The sequence below is a fragment of the Oncorhynchus masou genome, unplaced genomic scaffold (genome assembly GCF_036934945.1).
Source record: "Oncorhynchus masou masou isolate Uvic2021 unplaced genomic scaffold, UVic_Omas_1.1 unplaced_scaffold_1230, whole genome shotgun sequence".
In the NCBI taxonomy this organism is placed as follows: domain Eukaryota; kingdom Metazoa; phylum Chordata; class Actinopteri; order Salmoniformes; family Salmonidae; genus Oncorhynchus; species Oncorhynchus masou.
Genome location: NW_027002105.1, coordinates 119503 through 138278, shown reverse-complemented (window position 1 = coordinate 138278; position 18776 = coordinate 119503). Strand labels below are relative to the sequence as shown.

Below are 18776 nucleotides of genomic sequence, written 5' to 3'. Positions count from 1 at the left end.
TTTCTTTTGGCCTTGCTCGTCATGTGCTGTCCGTCTGTAGTCCCACATGCTATTAAAAGGGCCAAGGTTGCATAGCAACAATGAGTCAGTGCTTAGGCAGGCAAAAATGGATGGATATTCTGAGCACAGCTTTCCCCTCCCTTTCTCCCGACAAACATCCCGTCGTCTTTCCCCCCGACAAAACATCCCGTCGTCTTTCCCCCGACAAACATCCCGTCGTCTTTCTCCCGACAAACATCCCGTCGTCTTTCTCCCGACAAACATCCCGTCGTCTTTCCCCGACAAACATCCCGTCTTTCTCCCGACAAACATCCCGTCGTCTTTCCCCCCGACAAACATCCCGTCTTTCTCCCGACAAACATCCCGTCTTTCTCCCGACAAACATCCCGTCTTTCTCCCGACAAACATCCCGTCTTTCTCCCGACAAACATCCCGTCTTTCTCCCGACAAACATCCCGTCTTTCTCCCGACAAACATCCCGTCTTTCTCCCGACAAACATCCCGTCTTTCCCCCCGACCAAACATCCCGTCTTTCCCCCCCCGACCAAACATCCCGTCTTTCCCCCCCCGACCAAACATCCCGTCTTTCCCCCCCCCGACCAAACATCCAGTCTTTCCCCCGACCAAACATCCCGTCTTTCCCCCCCCCCGACCAAACATCCCGTCTTTCCCCCCCGACCAAACATCCCGTCTTTCCCCCCCGACCAAACATCCCGTCTTTCCCCCGACCAAACATCCCGTCTTTCCCCCCGACCAAACATCCCGTCTTTCCCCCCCCCGACCAAACATCCCGTCTTCCCCCCCCCCGACCAAACATCCCGTCTTTCCCCCCCCGACCAAACATCCCGTCTTCCCCCCCCCGACCAAACATCCCGTCTTTCCCCCCGACCAAACATCCCGTCTTTCCCCCCGACCAAACATCCCGTCTTTCCCCCCGACCAAACATCCCGTCTTTCCCCCCCCGACCAAACATCCCGTCTTTCCCCCCCCGACCAAACATCCCGTCTTTCCCCCCGACCAAACATCCCGTCTTTCCCCCCCGACCAAACATCCCGTCTTTCCCCCCCCGACCAAACATCCCGTCTTTCTCCCCCGACCAAACATCCCGTCTTTCTCCCCCGACCAAACATCCCGTCTTTCTCCCCCCGACCAAACAAGGACTGTCTGTCCTTGCTACTGAGTCTAACACCTAAAGGAAAACAGGCTGCTCGATGTAATGTTGCTTTTTCCCTCACTATTGGTTTGATATGACATGAGGCTTTAGACAACTTTTGATGTTTACATGTCAATTTTCATTTCATTCGAAGAAACACAATGCATGATGGTACGGATTGTGAATTGAAGTAATCATTGCATCACATATCATCCAGTAGCATGTTGTCTGGTCTAGTTGACTATGCATGGTTGTGGTTGTATTCTGGTAGTGATTAATACCAGTAGAAAGTGGTCTGGTCTAGTTGACCGTGCATGGTTGTGGTTGTATTCTGGTAGTGATTAATACCAGTAGAAAGTGGTCTGGTCTAGTTGACCGTGCATGGTTGTGGTTGTATTCTGGTTGTGGTAATATAGAAGTATCCTGTCTCTCTCTTCCTACAGAACACCAGGCAGCCATCTTGGGGCTGAAGAGACATCAGAGGGAAGAAGTCGGTCAACTTCAGGTCAGTCTCCCTAGTCAGTAGGGAATCATCCAACCCTACATGAGAGGTTATCTATAGGACTGTACAGTCTTTCCCTTTGGAGAGAATAGCATAGTATCTCTAGTCCAACATTTATCATAATAGCCCTGGCCTCCTTCACCTGATTAACCACAAGGGGGCAGCATCCACTAAGAGTTGTACTAGTTTAGTGGAATACTCTTAATAGCAGTTCTAAGTGAGGGTATTGGTGTGTGTGGACCAGTACCTGGCACACTCTGACCTCTCCCATGTTTATCTCTTATCATCCGTGTCTCCTGGAGATGCTCCTCGTTGTTGAAGTGTTGTCCTTCTGAAAGCCGCCATCTTGTCCCATATGAAGTAATTTAGCTCCTCTATAAGAAGCCCCGCCTCTAACAAGAATACGTTGAATATAACATTGTTCTCCTTCTGGTTATAAAACAGTTAACATATTGCTTTAAAGGTTTATATGAACACTGTTTTCCCTCTTCCTCTCGCCCTCTGGCTCCCCCTCTCTCGCCCTCTGGCTCCCCCTCTCTCGCCCTCTGGCTCCCCCTCTCTCGCCCTCTGGCTCTCGCCCTCTCTCGCCCTCTGGCTCTCGCCCTCTCTCGCCCTCTGGCTCTCGCCCTCTGGCTCTCGCTCTCTGGTCCCCCCCTTTCTCGCTCTCTGGTCCCCCCTCGCTCTCTGGCTCCCCCTCTCTCTGTCTCGCTCTCTGCCCCCCCCCCCTCTGTCTCTCCAGGAGGAGTCAGTGCTGAAAACAGTGAAGCTGAAAGAGGAGCACGTCAATGTGATCCAGCAGTTAGAACAGACCATTGAGGACCTGCGGACTAAGATAGCTGAGCTGGAGGAACAGCACCCCCTGCTGGACAGAGATACTATTAGTATGGAGCCGGAGGCTGGTGTGGAGGGGGGTCTGTACCGGGAGGTCTGTCATGTAGACCTACAGACTGAAGAGAGGATGGTGAAGGAGGTCTGTCATGTAGACCTACAGACTGAAGAGGGATGGTGAAGGAGGTCTGTCATGTAGACCTACAGACTGAAGAGAGGATGGTGAAGGAGGTCTGTCATGTAGACCAACAGACTGACTGTCTCCTGAGTTGTCTGGAGGCCAAGTCTGTCCAGACGTCGCCTATGGAGGAAAGCTATAAGTTTAAAGTGCCTTTACCGGACCAGATGCCACCCTTGTTTGTGAACGAGGCTGGAGGAGAGTCCTCTTTGTCTTCCTCCTGTCCCCTGAAACTCCCCCCAGAACTGGCCCTGTCCCTACCCATACCCTTCTCCCCCAAGGTCGCACCAGCATTTGTCTGTACGTGCCAACAGCAGCAGAGTGGCATTAAACACCCCCCACCACCTCCTTTACCTGGTCACTCCATGGCTCCTCCTCCACCACCACCTCTACCAGGGGGTGCAATGCTTCCACCACCTCCTCCACCTCCTCTACCAGGGGGTGCAATGCCCCCACCACCTCCTCCACCTCCTCTACCTGGGGGTGCAATGCCCCCACCACCTCATCCACCTCCTCTACCAGGGGGTGCAATGCCCCCACCACCTCCTCCACCTCCTCTACCAGGGGGTGCAATGCCCCCACCACCTCCTCCACCTCCTCTACCAGGGGGTGCAATGCCCCCACCACCTCCTCCACCTCCTCTACCAGGGGTGCAATGCCCCCACCACCTCCTCCACCTCCTCTACCAGGGGGTGCAATGCCCCCACCACCCCCTCCACCTCCTCTACCAGGGGTGCAATGCCCCCACCACCCCCTCCCTTACCTGGGATGATAGGGATGGGCCCTCCCCCACCCCCTCCACCATTACCTGGGATGGGTGGACCACCTCCTCCTCCTCCATGTGCCCTGGGCTCCCTGGTCCCTCCGTTGCCCATGGGACTGTATGCTCTAGGCATGGCCCAGGAGAAACCTCCCCGGAAAGGAGTGGTGGAGCCCCCCAGACCCATGAAACCTCTCTACTGGACCAGGATACAGCTCAACTCAGCTCAACACAAAAAGTAATCAATCAATCAAATGGATTTAACAAGACATTTGTTTTATTTCAGCAGTTTCTAAAGCTTTAGGCTAAAAAGGAATCATATGATGACAGCTATGCTAGTTGCATAAACATCTGTACCTGTATTGACTAAGGCTTTAGAGGAGGAGTGGTGATCTAGGATCAGGTCATAGTCTCAGTAGGAGTGGTGATCTAGGATCAGGTCATAGTCTCAGTAGGAGTGGTGATCTAGGATCAGGTCATAGTCTCAGTAGGAGTGGTGATCTAGGATCAGGTCATACAGAGTCTCAGTAGGAGTGGTGATCTAGGATCAGGTCATACAGAGTCTCAGTAGGAGTGGTGATCTAGGATCAGGTCATAAAGGGTCTCAGTAGGAGTGGTGATCTAGGATCAGGTCATACAGAGTCTCAGTAGGAGTGGTGATCTAGGATCAGGTCATACAGAGTCTCAGTAGGAGTGGTGATCTAGGATCAGGTCATACAGAGTCTCAGTAGGAGTGGTGATCTAGGATCAGGTCACAGTCTCAGTAGGAGTGGTGATCTAGGATCAGGTCATAGTCTCAGTAGGAGTGGTGATCTAGGATCAGGTCATAGTCTCGGTAGGAGTGGTGATCTGGGATCAGGTCATAGTCTCAGTAGGAGTGGTGATCTAGGATCAGGTCATAGTCTCAGTAGGAGTGGTGATCTGGGATCAGGTCATAGTCTCAGTAGGAGTGGTGATCTAGGATCAGGTCATAGTCTCAGTAGGAGTGGTGATCTAGGATCAGGTCATAGTCTCAGAAGGAGTGGTGATCGAGGATCAGGGTCATAGTCTCAGTAGGAGTGGTGATCTAGGATCAGGTCATAAAGAGTCTCAGTAGGAGTGGTGATCTAGGATCAGGTCATAGTCTCAGTAGGAGTGGTGATCTAGGATCAGGTCATAATCTCAGTAGGAGTGGTGATCTAGGATCAGGTCATAGTCTCAGTAGGAGTGGTGATCTAGGATCAGGTCATAGTCTCAGTAGGAGTGGTGATCTAGGATCAGGTCATAAAGAGTCTCAGTAGGAGTGGTGATCTAGGATCAGGTCATAGTCTCAGTAGGATGGTGATCTAGGATCAGGTCATAGTCTCAGTAGGAGTGGTGATCTAGGATCAGGTCATAGTCTCGGTAGGAGTGGTGATCTAGGATCAGGTCATAGTCTCGGTAGGAGTGCTGATCTAGGATCAGGTCATAGTCTCAGTAGGAGTGGTGATCTAGGATCAGGTCATAGTCTCAGTAGGAGTGGTGATCTAGGATCAGGTCATAGTCTCAGTAGGAGTGGTGATCTAGGATCAGGTCATAGTCTCAGTAGGAGTGGTGATCTAGGATCAGGTCATAGTCTCAGTAGGAGTGGTGATCTAGGATCAGGTCATAGTCTCAGTAGGAGTGGTGATCTAGGATCAGGTCATAGTCTCAGTAGGAGTGGTGATCTAGGATCAGGTCATACAGAGTCTCATTAGGAGTGGTGATCTAGGATCAGTTCATAAAGAGTCTCAGTAGGAGTGGTGATCTAGGATCAGGTCATAAAGAGTCTCAGTAGGAGTGGTGATCTAGGATCAGGTCATAGTCTCAGTAGGAGTGGTGATCTAGGATCAGGTCATAGTCTCAGTAGGAGTGCTGATCTAGGATCAGGTCATAAAGAGTCTTAGACCCACTTCATTATAATTAACGATGGAAAACTGATCCTAGATCTGCAGTCTTATTCTGAGAAGCTTTGTGGGCCTTGCTGTATTGTTTCAGACCATGTCCCCGACTAAAGAGGACCCTGTTCAGCGTTTATGATAGTGTGGACAAGGCTGTTTCTCAAAATGCGTACTATTGTGCTCCGAGCGTGCGAAATGGAACGCAGGAGGGTCGGAGTACGAGTCCAAATCAAAGTATGTGAAACGGAGGACGCTTCTCAGATGCATACGCTATTTTGTACATATTTTTAAAGCATCAAGTTTCAACAAAGTATGCAGAGAAAAATGACGAGTACACGTAAACAACTATGCGACGTTTCTTGAAATCAGTGGCAGACATTATTTGAGCTAAAGCGAGAGAAAGTAATCGCCAACTTCGGAATATAATGTTGCCCGATCATGTCTCAATATTTTAATATTGATATGTTACATCCTACAATACATACATGTGCATAGATAGCAAGCCCATAGTAAGTCAAAAGTAAGTCAAAAGGGCTAACTGGCTAGCTACTCCTGTTATTAGGGCTAACTGGCTAGCTGCTACTGTTGATAGGGCTCAGCGTGAGATAATACAGTAGGGGGAGTGCTGCTCAGCGTGACGTAATACAGTAGGGGGAGTGCTGCTCAGCGTGAGGTAATACAGTAGGGAGAGTGCTGCTCGGCGTGAGGTAATACAGTAGGGAGAGTGCTGCTCGGCGTGAGGTAATACAGTAGAGGGAGTGCTGCTCAGCGTGAGGTAATACAGTAGGGAGAGTGCTGCTCAGCGTGACGTAATACAGTAGGGGGAGTGCTGCTCAGCGTGACGTAATACAGTAGGGGAGTGCTGCTCGGCGTGAGATAATACAGTAGGGGAGTGCTGCTCGGCGTGAGGTAATACAGTAGGGGGAGTGCTGCTCAGCGTGAGGTAATACAGTAGGGAGAGTGCTGCTCGGCGTGAGGTAATACAGTAGGGGGAGTGCTGCTCGGCGTGAGGTAATACAGTAGGGGAGTGCTGCTCAACGTGAGGTAATACAGTAGGGAGAGTGCTGCTCGGCGTGAGGTAATACAGTAGGGAGGGTGCTGCTCAGCGTGAGGTAATACAGTAGGGGGAGTGCTGCTCAGCGTGAGGTAATACAGTAGGGGGAGTGCTGCTCAGCGTGAGGTAATACAGTAGGGGGAGTGCTGCTCAGCGTGAGGTAATACAGTAGGGGGAGTGCTGCTCAGCGTGAGGTAATACAGTAGGGGGAGTGCTGCTCGGCGTGAGGTAATACAGTAGGGGGAGTGCTGCTCAGCGTGAGGTAATACAGTCGGGGGAGTGCTGCTCGGCGTGAGGTAATACAGTAGGGGGAGTGCTGCTCGGCGTGAGGTGATACAGTAGGGGAGTGCTGCTCTAATTGAAGGTTTTTGTGTTCTCCACACTCTCGTCCTCACATGAACGTACTCAAGAGAACTGAGCATCAGCGTGTGGAGCACGGTAGAATGCATATTGAGAAACACCATTAACGCAGTGAAATGAAAGAAAGATGTGTTGGAAGCGTGAAGCCGATGTTTGAATGAAAAACGGGTGTTGCGCAGGCAGCATACGGTCAGACTGCATCCTCTCTGATTGGCTGAAGAAGAGCTTTGGTGGTCTGCATCCTCTCTGATTGGCTGGAGAAGAGCTTTGGAGGTATCGATTTATGGAAGATTGGATACTTAGTACTGACACCGATTGATGGTAGAATGGATACTTAGTACTGACATCGATTGATGGTAGAATGGATACTTAGTACTGACACCGATTGATGGTAGAATGGATTCTTATTACTGACATCAATTTATGGTAGAATGGATACTTAGTACTGACATCGATTGATGGTAGAATGGATACTTAGTACTGACATTGATTGATGGTAGAATGGATACTTGGTCAATTGTTTTAACGGAAATGGATTGATTTGCTGTCACAATACCGATTGAGAGATGGACAAAAAAATAAGGTGATATTTCTCACTCAAGGTGTAGTACTGGGGCTCATATGTTTACTGAACAACTATATAAGCGTAAATATTTCAAAGATTTTACTGAGTTTCATATAAGGAAATCGGTCAATTTAAATAAAAAAATTAGGCCGTAATATATGGATTTCACCTGATTGGCTGGGGGCACAGGCGGGGCCTGGGAAGACATAGGCCTCCCAAGTTGGTTGAGAACAAATCCTCTGGCAACGACTCCGGTGGACATACCTGCAGTCAGCATACCAATTGCACGAATCGTCAAAGCGAGACATTTGTTGCATTGTGTTGTGACAAAACTGCACATATTTTAGGGTGGCCTTTGCATTGTCCCCAGCACGAGGTGCACCTGTGTAATGATCATGCTGTTTTAATCAGCAGATATGCCACACCTGTCAGGTGGATGGATTACCTTGATGAAGGAGACATTCTGACTTAACAGGGATGTCCACTGATATGTGCAAATCATTGGAGTGAAATACGGTTTTTGTGCATCTGGAGAACATTTCTGGGATCTTTTAGTAAAGATCCAACAGTCACAACCTCACTAACTCTTCCCTCATCCTAGAGAGGTGAGCACGTCGCTGGTCTGGGACAAGATACAGGAGCCTGATGTGAACTTTGAGGAGTTCGTAGAGCTGTTCTCCAAGACTGCTGTGAAGGAGAAGAAGAAACCCCTGTCAGATACCATCACCAAGTCTAAAGCCAAACAGGTGAGATCAGATACCCTCCCTGTCCTATTTACCTCTGTCAGGTCCCAGTGTCCTGTCCTCCTGTCCTGTCCCAGTGCCCCCTGTCCTGTCCCAGTGCCCCCTGTCCTCCCGTCCTGTCCCAGTGCCTCTTGTCCAATCACCCTCATGTTTATGTAGTTCTCCTCCATTTCATCCTTCCTTCCAGCTGTTCTGTTGTTCTCCTTCAGTTGAACTGTCTGGGTTCTGGTGGTTCCCCCCGACCTGGGAACTGTCTGGGGTGGTTCCCCCGACCTGGGAACTGTCTGGGGGTTCCCCCCGACCTGGGAACTGTCTGGGGTGGTTCCCCCTGACCTGGGAACTGTCTGGGGGGTTCCCCTGACCTGGGAACTGTCTGGGGGGTTCCCCCTGACCTGGGAACTGTCTGGGGGGGGGTTCCCCCTGACCTGGGAACTGTCTGGGGGGGGGGTTCCCCCTGACCTGGGAACTGTCTGGGGGGGGGGTTCCCCCTGACCTGGGAACTGTCTGGGGGGGGGTTCCCCCTGACCTGGGAACTGTCTGGGGGGGGGGTTCCCCCTGACCTGGGAACTGTCTGGGGGGGGGGTTCCCCTGACCTGGGAACTGTCTGGGGGGTTCCCCTGACCTGGGAACTGTCTGGGGGGTTCCCCTGACCTGGGAACTGTCTGGGGGGTTCCCCTGACCTGGGAACTGTCTGGGGGGTTCCCCTGACCTGGGAACTGTCTGGGGTGGTTCCCCCTGACCTGGGAACTGTCTGGGGGGTTCCCCTGACCTGGGAACTGTCTGGGGGGGTTCCCCCTGACCTGGGAACTGTCTGGAGGGGGTTCCCCCTGACCTGGGAACTGTCTGGAGGGGTTCCCCCTGACCTGGGAACTGTCTGGGGGGTTCCCCTGACCTGGGAACTGTCTGGGGGGTTCCCCCTGACCTGGGAACTGTCTGGGGGGTTCCCCTGACCTGGGAACTGTCTGGGGGGTTCCCCCTGACCTGGGAACTGTCTGGGGGGTTCCCCTGACCTGGGAACTGTCTGGGGGGGTTCCCCCTGACCTGGGAACTGTCTGGGGGGGTTCCCCCTGACCTGGGAACTGTCTGGGGGGGGTTCCCCTGACCTGGGAACTGTCTGGGGGGTTCCCCTGACCTGGGAACTGTCTGGGGGGTTCCCCTGACCTGGGAACTGTCTGGGGGTTCCCCCTGACCTGGGAACTGTCTGGGGGGTTCCCCTGTCTGGGGGGTTCCCCCTGTCTGGGGGGGTTCCCCTGACCTGGGAACTGTCTGGGGGGTTCCCCCTGACCTGGGAACTGTCTGGGGGGTTCCCCCTGACCTGGGAACTGTCTGGGGGGTTCCCCCTGTCTGGGGGTTCCCCTGACCTGGGAACTGTCTGGGGGTTCCCCTGACCTGGGAACTGTCTGGGGGGTTCCCCCTGACCTGGGAACTGTCTGGGGGGTTCCCCCTGTCTGGGGGTTCCCCCTGACCTGGGAACTGTCTGGGGGGTTCCCCCTGACCTGGGAACTGTCTGGGGGGTTCCCCCTGACCTGGGATCGGTCCTTTTGATCAGGGCCCGGCTCTGGGGATCGGTCCTTTTGATCAGGGCCCAATGTAAGGAACAGGGTGCCATTGTGGAGGCAGACCATGTAGCCCAGTCTCACCATCTAAACCATGTTCAGATGATGTGATTTGATCTGATCTCCGCAGAGCTTGTTGTTTGGACAGGAGTAGCAGAACGAGGATCTGTCATCAATAAAGAACAACGCTACAGCTACAGGGAAGCCCACATGGAGACACACACACACACACACCAGTCTGTAGCTGATCTGAGCAGTCCCGGCCATATAGTCTGAGGGGTCCGGTCCCCGGCCCGTATAGTCTGAGGGGTCCCGGCCGGCATAGTCTGAGGGGTCCCGGCCGGCATAGTCTGAGGGGTCCGGTCCCGGCCGGCATAGTCTGAGGGTCCCGGCCCGTATAGTCTGAGGTCCCCGGCCCGTATAGTCTGAGGGTCCGGTCTCCGGCCCGTATAGTCTGAGGGTCCCGGCCTGCTGCTTGTCTGTATTATTTTTATTTCTAACATTGAGTTATTACATATTGCCATTAAAATACAATTTTCCTGAGACAATCTTTTCTTATGTCTTATTTTAAAGATGGAGCCCCGTCACTTTTCTCCTAAAGTTGTCTTGTGGTTCGACCTAAATCTGGATGCTATTTGAGTTACCAAATAATGTTGTTTCAGCGATTTGACCTCAAATACTTGAAGTCGTCCCACTCCCTTAGAGAATGATTGCAGTCCGTGTTTAAAACGTTTCCTTGGATGCTGATTGGAGTAAATGCTATCCTTTATTCCCTGCTAGCTGCCGGAGGTGACCCCGGAAACCATTTAATTTTAATTAACATGTTTTCTTTAGTTTTTAATTCCGGTCGGCGTGCCAGCTATAGGAAGTGTTTCCGTTGGGATTTATCAAATTGTTTAGCATTTTTAGTCCGATTTGAAGATCTATTTAAGGAGGCTGATTCTACGTTAAGAGGAGAACAAACGTTGAGTATTAATGAGCGCTACATGTTAATGTCATGTGTGTGAAATGCCTGCGCTGATGTCATAGGCCAGTTGGCTCAAAGAAAACACAGCAGCACTCAGACTGTTTGATTTGTAATGCCACTACGATCTTCTTTTATTGAAAAGCCTGACAATATTTACTGTAAATGAATTGACTAAATATGCTGAAATTTATTTTAGGGACATATCATGGTAAAAGTTAAGAGAATTTTAATCAATCCATTCATTTTGTTTTCAGTGGTTTCATTCACCAAATCACCCCCTTATCAAAGTATGTATTGTTTCATACACTGTGGTAACAATATGCTTCTACCACCTCAATGATCTGAGATGAAGCCCCTTTGTTTCCTCTTTCCATTGGTCTAACCCCAGTCTGATGTCATGACTGATGTCAGCACCTCTCGAGCTCCTAACTGGCTGTGTGGAATTTAAAGAGACAGTCACTTCTGTTTACTGTGTGTCCCCCAATTCACATTTGACAGACTAAAATGGTCACAGACGTCAGACCAGGTGCCATTTTCTTTCTTCTTTTAAGCATCAGAGTAAGTGTTGTTCTAGGATCACCTTCTCCCCTGACCAAGTACACACGGCGATCTAAAAGGCACTGATCCTACATCAGCTCTCTTACTCAGACGTTTGATCGATCCGGTCCCAGAGCTCTAACATTACCCACGTCCTCCCATCCAGGTGAGGCTCATTTCCATTTCCTCCCAATGCCTCCCATCCAGGTGAGGCTCATTTCCCATTTCCTCCCACGTCCTCCCATCCAGGTGAGGCTCATTTCCCATTTCCTCCCACGTCCTCCCATCCAGGTGAGGCTCATTTCCCATTTCCTCCCACGTCCTCCCATCCAGGTGAGGCTCATTTCCCATTTCCTCCCACGTCCTCCCATCCAGGTGAGGCTCATTTCCCATTTCCTCCCACGTCCTCCCATCCAGGTGAGGCTCATTTCCCATTTCCTCCCACGTCCTCCCATCCAGGTGAGGCTCATTTCCCATTTCCTCCCACGTCCTCCCATCCAGGTGAGGCTCTTTTCCATTTCCTCCATAACTTTGTAGAGCAGAACTGCCGTTGTTACGGAGTCTGTTGATCTGGATCTGGGTTGTTTTGGTCCTGTTGAAACGGCGAGACACCTACCAACCCGAGGGGGGGGGGTGTAGAGCGAGAGAAGGTGACGTACTCACGGGTCATCTGTTGATTCTCTGAAGGGGAAAGTTCATGTCCGTACGTAGTCGACTACTGTCAGATGGAGAATGTTTCCAGCCGCTGACGCAGGGTGCCAGGCAGACCGACGTGGCGCTGACTCGCAGTGGAAAACTGTCCATTGTCTTGAGTTTCTGATCAAAATCAGACAACACAAACTAAAAACAATGTTTTAAACGTTGTTGGTCTTCGGGGAAACACAGTGAACACACACTGTTCCAATCTCTGGGCTCTACACAGTGAACACACACTGTTCCAGTCTCTGGGCTCTACACAGTAAACACACACTGTTCCAGTCTCTGGGCTCTACACAGTAAACACACGCTGTTCCAGTCTCTGGGCTCTACACAGTGAACACACACTGTTCCAGTCTCTGGGCTCTACACAGTAAACACGCACTGTTCCAGTCTCTGGGCTCTACACAGTAAACACACACTGTTCCAGTCTCTGGGCTCTACACAGTAAATACACGCTGTTCCAGTCTCTGGGCTCTACACAGTAAACACACGCTGTTCCAGTCTCTGGGCGCTACACAGTAAATACACACTGTTCCAGTCTCTGGGCTCTACACAGTAAACACACGCTGTTCCAGTCTCTGGGCTCTACACAGTAAACACAGTAAACACACACTGTTCCAGTCTCTGGGCTCTACACAGTAAACACACACTGTTCCAGTCTCTGGGCTCTACACAGTAAACACACACTGTTCCAGTCTCTGGGCTCTACACAGTAAATACACACTGTTCCAGTCTCTGGGCTCTACACAGTAAACACACACTGTTCCAGTCTCTGGGCTCTACACAGTGAACACACACTGTTCCAGTCTCTGGGCTCTACACAGTGAACACACACTGTTCCAGTCTCTGGGCTCTACACAGTAAACACACACTGTTCCAGTCTTTGGGCGCTACACAGTAAACACACACCTCCAGTCTCTGGCCTCTACACAGTAAATACACGCTGTTCCAGTCTCTGGGCTCTACACAGTAAACACACACTGTTCCAGTCGCTGGGCTCTACACAGTAAACACACACTGTTCCAGTCGCTGGGCTCTACACAGTAAATACACACTGTTCCAGTCTCTGGGCTGCTGCAGAAGTTAGGCCATTCATTCTACTACTTGCACTCTCTCTCCTAGTAGACCTGGCCTGTGTGAGGTCACCGTGGGTTCCCCTCTCTCTCTCCTAGTAGACCTGGCCTGTGTGAGGTCACCGTGGGTTCCCCTCTCTCTCTCAATTAGACCTGGCCTGTGAGGTCACCGTGGGTTCCCCTCTCTCTCTCCAAGTAGACCTGGCCTGTGTGAAGTCACCGTGGGTTCCCCTCTCTCTCTCCTAGTAGACCTGTCCTGTGTGAGTTCACCGTGGGTTCCCCTCTCTCTCTCCCAGTAGACCTGGCCTGTGTGAGGTCACCGTGGGTTCCCCTCTCTCTCTCCGAGTAGACGTGGCCTGTGTGAGGTCACTGTGGGTTCCCCTCTCTCTCTCCTAGTAGACCTGGCCTGTGTGAGGTCACCGTGGGTTCCCCTCTCTCTCTCTCGAGTAGACCTGTCCTGTGTGAGGTCACCGTGGGTTCCCCTCTCTCTCTCCTAGTAGACCTGTCCTGTGAGGTCACCGTGGGTTCCCCTCTCTCTCTCCTAGTAGACCTGGCCTGTGTGAGGTCACCGTGGGTTCCCCTCTCTCTCTCCTAGTAGACCTGGCCTGTGTGAGTTCACCGTGGGTTCCCCTCTCCTAGTAGACCTGGCCTGTGTGAGGTCACCGTGGGTTCCCCTCTCCTAGTAGACCTGGCCTGTGTGAGTTCACCGTGGGTTCCCCTCTCCTAGTAGACCTGGCCTGTGTGAAGTCACCGTGGGTTCCCCTCTCTCTCTCCAAGTAGACCTGGCCTGTGTGAGGTCACCGTGGGTTCCCCTCTCTCTCTCCGAGTAGACCTGGCCTGTGTGAGGTCACCGTGGGTTCCCCTCTCTTTCCGAGTAGACCTGGCCTGTGTGAGGTCACCGTGGGTTCCCCTCTCTCTCCGAGTAGACCTGGCCTGTGTGAGGTCACCGTGGGTTCCCCTCTCTCTCCGAGTAGACCTGGCCTGTGTGAGTTCAGGTCTCCTCTCCCAGCAGAACGTCTGGTCTGTCTCTCAACCTCCTACAGGGTAATTATTTAATCAGAGAGCGGAGTCGTTCATTGTGCTACAGCTGCTGATGGGGAAATGGACGCCAGTCGTTTATAATCATATACAGACTGTTTTTCTTGTCTATTTTCTCCATTCCTTAATTGCCTGCCAACACTGTCCCGGGGCTGTTGGGGGAGGGAAACGGAGGAAATGTCATGTTTCTGATTATAGAAAGAATATGGTACGTCATAGAGCAGACGTTTAGATATGATGCCAGGTTGAAGCAGGTGGGATGGAATGAAGAACACAGGAAGTTCATCCTATCCTGAATGTTAGCTGGGGGTGTCACTTTGTTCCCGTCAGGAAACTGTTCTGGACGGTAAAGGTCAATGGGAAAACCGTGACCTTGGATGAGAGTCGGTAGTAACCAGCGTTGTGGGAAGGTCAGGTCCACATGTCCTTCCACTGAGCACGTCATAGGTTGGTCAGGTCCACATGTCCTTCCACTGAACACGTCATAGGTTGGTCAGGTCCACATGTCCTTCCACTGAGCACGTCATAGGTTGGTCAGGTCCACATGTCCTTCCACTGAGCACGTCAGAGGTTGAGAATATTACTTTGTAACTGGGATGTCAGGCTTCTAAAATACATTTGCAATAACTCCACCCCCCTCTCTCCCCCCCTCTCTCCCCCCCTCTCCCCTCCCCCGTCTCCCCTCCCCCTCTCCCCTCCCCCTCTCCCCTCCCCCTCTCCCCCTCCCCCGTCTCCCCTCCCCCGTCTCCCCTCCCCCGTCTCCCCTCCCCGTCTCCCCTCCCCCGTCTCCCCTCCCCGTCTCCCTCCCCGTCTCCCCTCCCCCGTCTCCCCCTCCCCGTCTCCCCTCCCCCCGTCTCGTCTCGTCTCCCCTCCCCCGTCTCCCCTCCCCGTCTCCCCCTCCCCGTCTCCCGTCTCGTCTCGTCTCCCCCGTCTCGTCTCGTCTCGTCTCCCCCGTCTCGTCTCGTCTCGTCTCCCCCGTCTCGTCTCGTCTCGTCTCCCCCGTCTCGTCTCGTCTCGTCTCCCCCGTCTCGTCTCGTCTCGTCTCCCCCGTCTCGTCTCGTCTCGTCTCCCCGTCTCGTCTCGTCTCGTCTCCCCGTCTCGTCTCGTCTCGTCTCCCCGTCTCGTCTCGTCTCCCCGTCTCGTCTCGTCTCCCCCGTCTCGTCTCGTCTCCCCCGTCTCGTCTCGTCTCCCCCGTCTCGTCTCGTCTCCCCGTCTCGTCTCGTCTCCCCCGTCTCGTCTCGTCTCCCCCGTCTCGTCTCGTCTCCCCCGTCTCGTCTCGTCTCCCCCGTCTCGTCTCGTCTCCCCCGTCTCGTCTCGTCTCCCCCGTCTCGTCTCGTCTCCCTCGTCTCGTCTCGTCTCCCCCGTCTCGTCTCGTCTCGTCTCCCCCGTCTCGTCTCGTCTCGTCTCCCCGTCTCGTCTCGTCTCGTCTCCCCCGTCTCGTCTCGTCTCCCCCCGTCTCGTCTCGTCTCCCCGTCTCGTCTCGTCTCCCCCGTCTCGTCTCGTCTCCCCGTCTCGTCTCGTCTCCCCCGTCTCGTCTCGTCTCGTCTCCCCCGTCTCGTCTCGTCTCCCCGTCTCGTCTCGTCTCCCCGTCTCGTCTCGTCTCCCCCGTCTCGTCTCGTCTCCCCCGTCTCGTCTCGTCTCCCCCGTCTCGTCTCGTCTCCCCCGTCTCGTCTCGTCTCCCCGTCTCGTCTCGTCTCCCCCGTCTCGTCTCGTCTCCCCCGTCTCGTCTCGTCTCCCCCGTCTCGTCTCGTCTCCCCTCCCCCGTCTCCCCTCCCCCGTCTCCCCTCCCCGTCTCCCCTCCCCCGTCTCCCCTCCCCCGTCTCCCCTCCCCGTCTTGTCTCGTCTCCCCTCCCCGTCTCCCTCCCCGTCTCCCTCCCCGTCTCCCCTCCCCGTCTCCCCTCCCCGTCTCCCCTCCCCGTCTTGTCTCGTCTCCCCCGCCTCTCGTCTCGTCTCCCCCGTCTCGTCTCCCCCCTCTCGTCTCGTCTCCCCCGTCTCGTCTCGTCTCCCCCGTCTCGTCTCGTCTCCCCCGTCTCGTCTCGTCTCCCCCGTCTCGTCTCGTCTCCCCCCGTCTCGTCTCGTCTCCCCCGTCTCGTCTCGTCTCCCCCGTCTCGTCTCGTCTCCCCCGTCTCGTCTCGTCTCCCCCGTCTCGTCTCGTCTCCCCCGTCTCGTCTCGTCTCCCCCGTCTCGTCTCGTCTCCCCCGTCTCGTCTCGTCTCCCCCCGTCTCGTCTCGTCTCCCCCGTCTCGTCTCGTCTCCCCGTCTCGTCTCGTCTCCCCCGTCTCGTCTCGTCTCCCCCGTCTCGTCTCCCCGTCTCCCCTCCCCCGTCTCCCCTCCCCGTCTCCCCTCCCCGTCTCCCCTCCCCCCGTCTCCCCTCCCCCCGTCTCCCCTCCCCGTCTCGTCTCGTCTCCCTCCCCGTCTCGTCTCGTCTCCCCTCCCCCGTCTCGTCTCGTCTCCCTCCCCGTCTCGTCTCGTCTCCCCTCCCCCGTCTCGTCTCGTCTCCCTCCCCCGTCTCGTCCCGTCTCCCTCCCCGTCTCGTCCCGTCTCGTCCCGTCTCCCCTCCCCGTCTCCCCCGTCTCGTCTCCCCCGTCTCGTCCCGTCTCCCCTCCCCGTCTCGTCCCGTCTCCCCTCCCCCGTCTCCCTCCCCGTCTCCCCTCCCCGTCTCGTCTCGTCTCCCCCGTCTCGTCTCGTCTCGTCTCCCTCGTCTCGTCTCCCCCGTCTCGTCTCGTCTCCCCCGTCTCGTCTCGTCTCGTCTCGTCTCCCCGTCTCGTCTCCCCCGTCTCGTCTCGTCTCGTCTCCCCCGTCTCGTCTCGTCTCGTCTCCCCCGTCTCGTCTCGTCTCGTCTCCCCGTCTCGTCTCGTCTCCCCCGTCTCGTCGTCTCGTCTCCCCCGTCTCGTCTCGTCTCCCCGTCTCGTCTCGTCTCGTCTCCCCCGTCTCGTCTCGTCTCGTCTCCCCGTCTCGTCTCGTCTCCTCCCCCCGTCTCGTCTCGTCTCGTCTCCCCCGTCTCGTCTCGTCTCCCCGTCTCGTCTCGTCTCGTCTCCCCCGTCTCGTCTCGTCTCGTCTCCCCCGTCTCGTCTCGTCTCCCTCCCCCGTCTCCCCTCCCCCGTCTCCCTCCCCCGTCTCCCCCCTCCCCCGTCTCCCTCCCCGTCTCCCCTCCCCGTCTCCCTCCCCGTCTCCCTCCCCGTCTCCCTCCCCTCGTCTCCCCTCTCCCCCGTCTCCCCCGTCTCCCTCCCCCGTCTCGTCCGTCTCCCCTCCCCCGTCTCGTCTCGTCTCCCCTCCCCGTCTCGTCTCGTCTCCCCTCCCCGTCTCGTCTCGTCTCCCTCCCCGTCTCGTCCCGTCTCCCCTCCCCGTCTCGTCTCGTCTCCCCTCCCCCGTCTCGTCTCCCCGTCTCCCCCTCCCCCGTCCCGTCTCGTCTCCCTCCCCCGTCTCGTCTCGTCTCCCCGTCTCCCCTCCCCGTCTCGTCTCGTCTCCCCGTCTCCCCGTCTCGTCTCGTCTCCCCTCCCCGTCTCCCTCCCCGTCTCGTCTCCCCGTCTCCCCTCCCCCCCGTCTCGTCTCGTCTCCCTCCCCCCGTCTCGTCTCTTCTCCCCTCCCCCGTCTCGTCTCGTCTCCCCTCCCCGTCTCCCCTCCCCCGTCTCCCCTCCCCGTCTTGTCTCGTCTCCCCGTCTCGTCTCGTCTCCCCCGTCTCGTCTGCGTCTCCCCCGTCTCGTCTCGTCTCCCCGTCTCGTCTCGTCCTGCGTCTCCCCCGTCTCGTCTCGTCTCCCTCCCCCGTCTCGTCTCGTCTCCCCTCCCCCGTCTCGTCTCGTCTCTCCCCTCCCCCGTCTCGTCTCGTCTCCCCGTCTCGTCTCGTCTCCCTCCCCGTCTCGTCTCGTCTCCCCTCCCCCGTCTCGTCTCGTCTCCCCTCCCCGTCTCGTCGTCTCCCTCCCCGTCTCGTCTCGTCTCCCCTCCCCCGTCTCGTCTCGTCTCCCCTCCCCCCGTCTCGTCTCCCCCTCCCCCGCGTCTCCCCCCCGTCTCCCCTCCCCTCCCCCCGTCTCCCCTCCCCCTCCCCCGTCTCGTCTCCCCTCCCCGTCTCGTCTCCCCGTCTCCCCGTCTCGTCTCCCCGTCTCCCCTCCCCGTCTCCCTCCCCCCGTCTCCCCTCCCCCGTCTCCCCCTCCCCGTCTCGTCTCCCCGTCTCGTCTCCCCGTCTCGTCTCCCCCTCCCCGTCTCGTCTCCCCTCCCCCGTCTCGTCTCCCTCCCCGTCTCGTCTCCCTCCCCCGTCTCGTCTCCCCTCCCCGTCTCGTCTCCCCCCCCCGTCTCGTCTCCCCTCCCCGTCTCGTCTCCCCTCCCCGTCTCGTCTCCCCCGTCTCGTCTCCCCGTCTCGTCTCCCCCGTCTCCCCTCCCCCGTCTCGTCTCCCCCGTCTCCCCTCCCCCTCCCCCGTCTCCCCTCCCCTCCCCGTCTCGTCTCCCCTCCCCGTCTCGTCTCCCCTCCCCGTCTCGTCTCCCCCGTCTCCCCCGTCCGTCTCCCCCGTCTCCCCGTCTCCCCCGTCTCCCCGTCTCCCTCCCCCGTCTCCCCTCCCCCGTCTCCCCTCCCCGTCTCCCCTCCCCACGTCTCCCCTCCCCCGTCTCCCCTCCCCGTCTCCCCTCCCCGTCTCCCCTCCCCGTCTCCCCTCCCCCGTCTCCCCTCCCCCGTCTCGTCTCCCCTCCCCCGTCTCGTCTCCCCGTCTCCCCCTCCCCCGTCTCCCCTCCCCCGTCTCCCCTCCCCCCGTCTCCCCTCCCCCGTCTCCCCTCCCCCGTCTCCCCTCCCCGTCTCCCCTCCCCGTCTCCCCCTCCCCCGTCTCCCCTCCCCCCGTCTCCCCTCCCCCCGTCTCCCTCCCCCGTCTCGTCTCCCCTCCC

General features: G+C 56.1%; 1 pseudogene; it reads left to right on the top strand.

Moving 5' to 3' along the window:
* LOC135529995 (formin-2-like) overlaps positions 1 to 18776 on the top strand; it is a 158647-nt pseudogene that overhangs the window by 33921 nt on the left and 105950 nt on the right.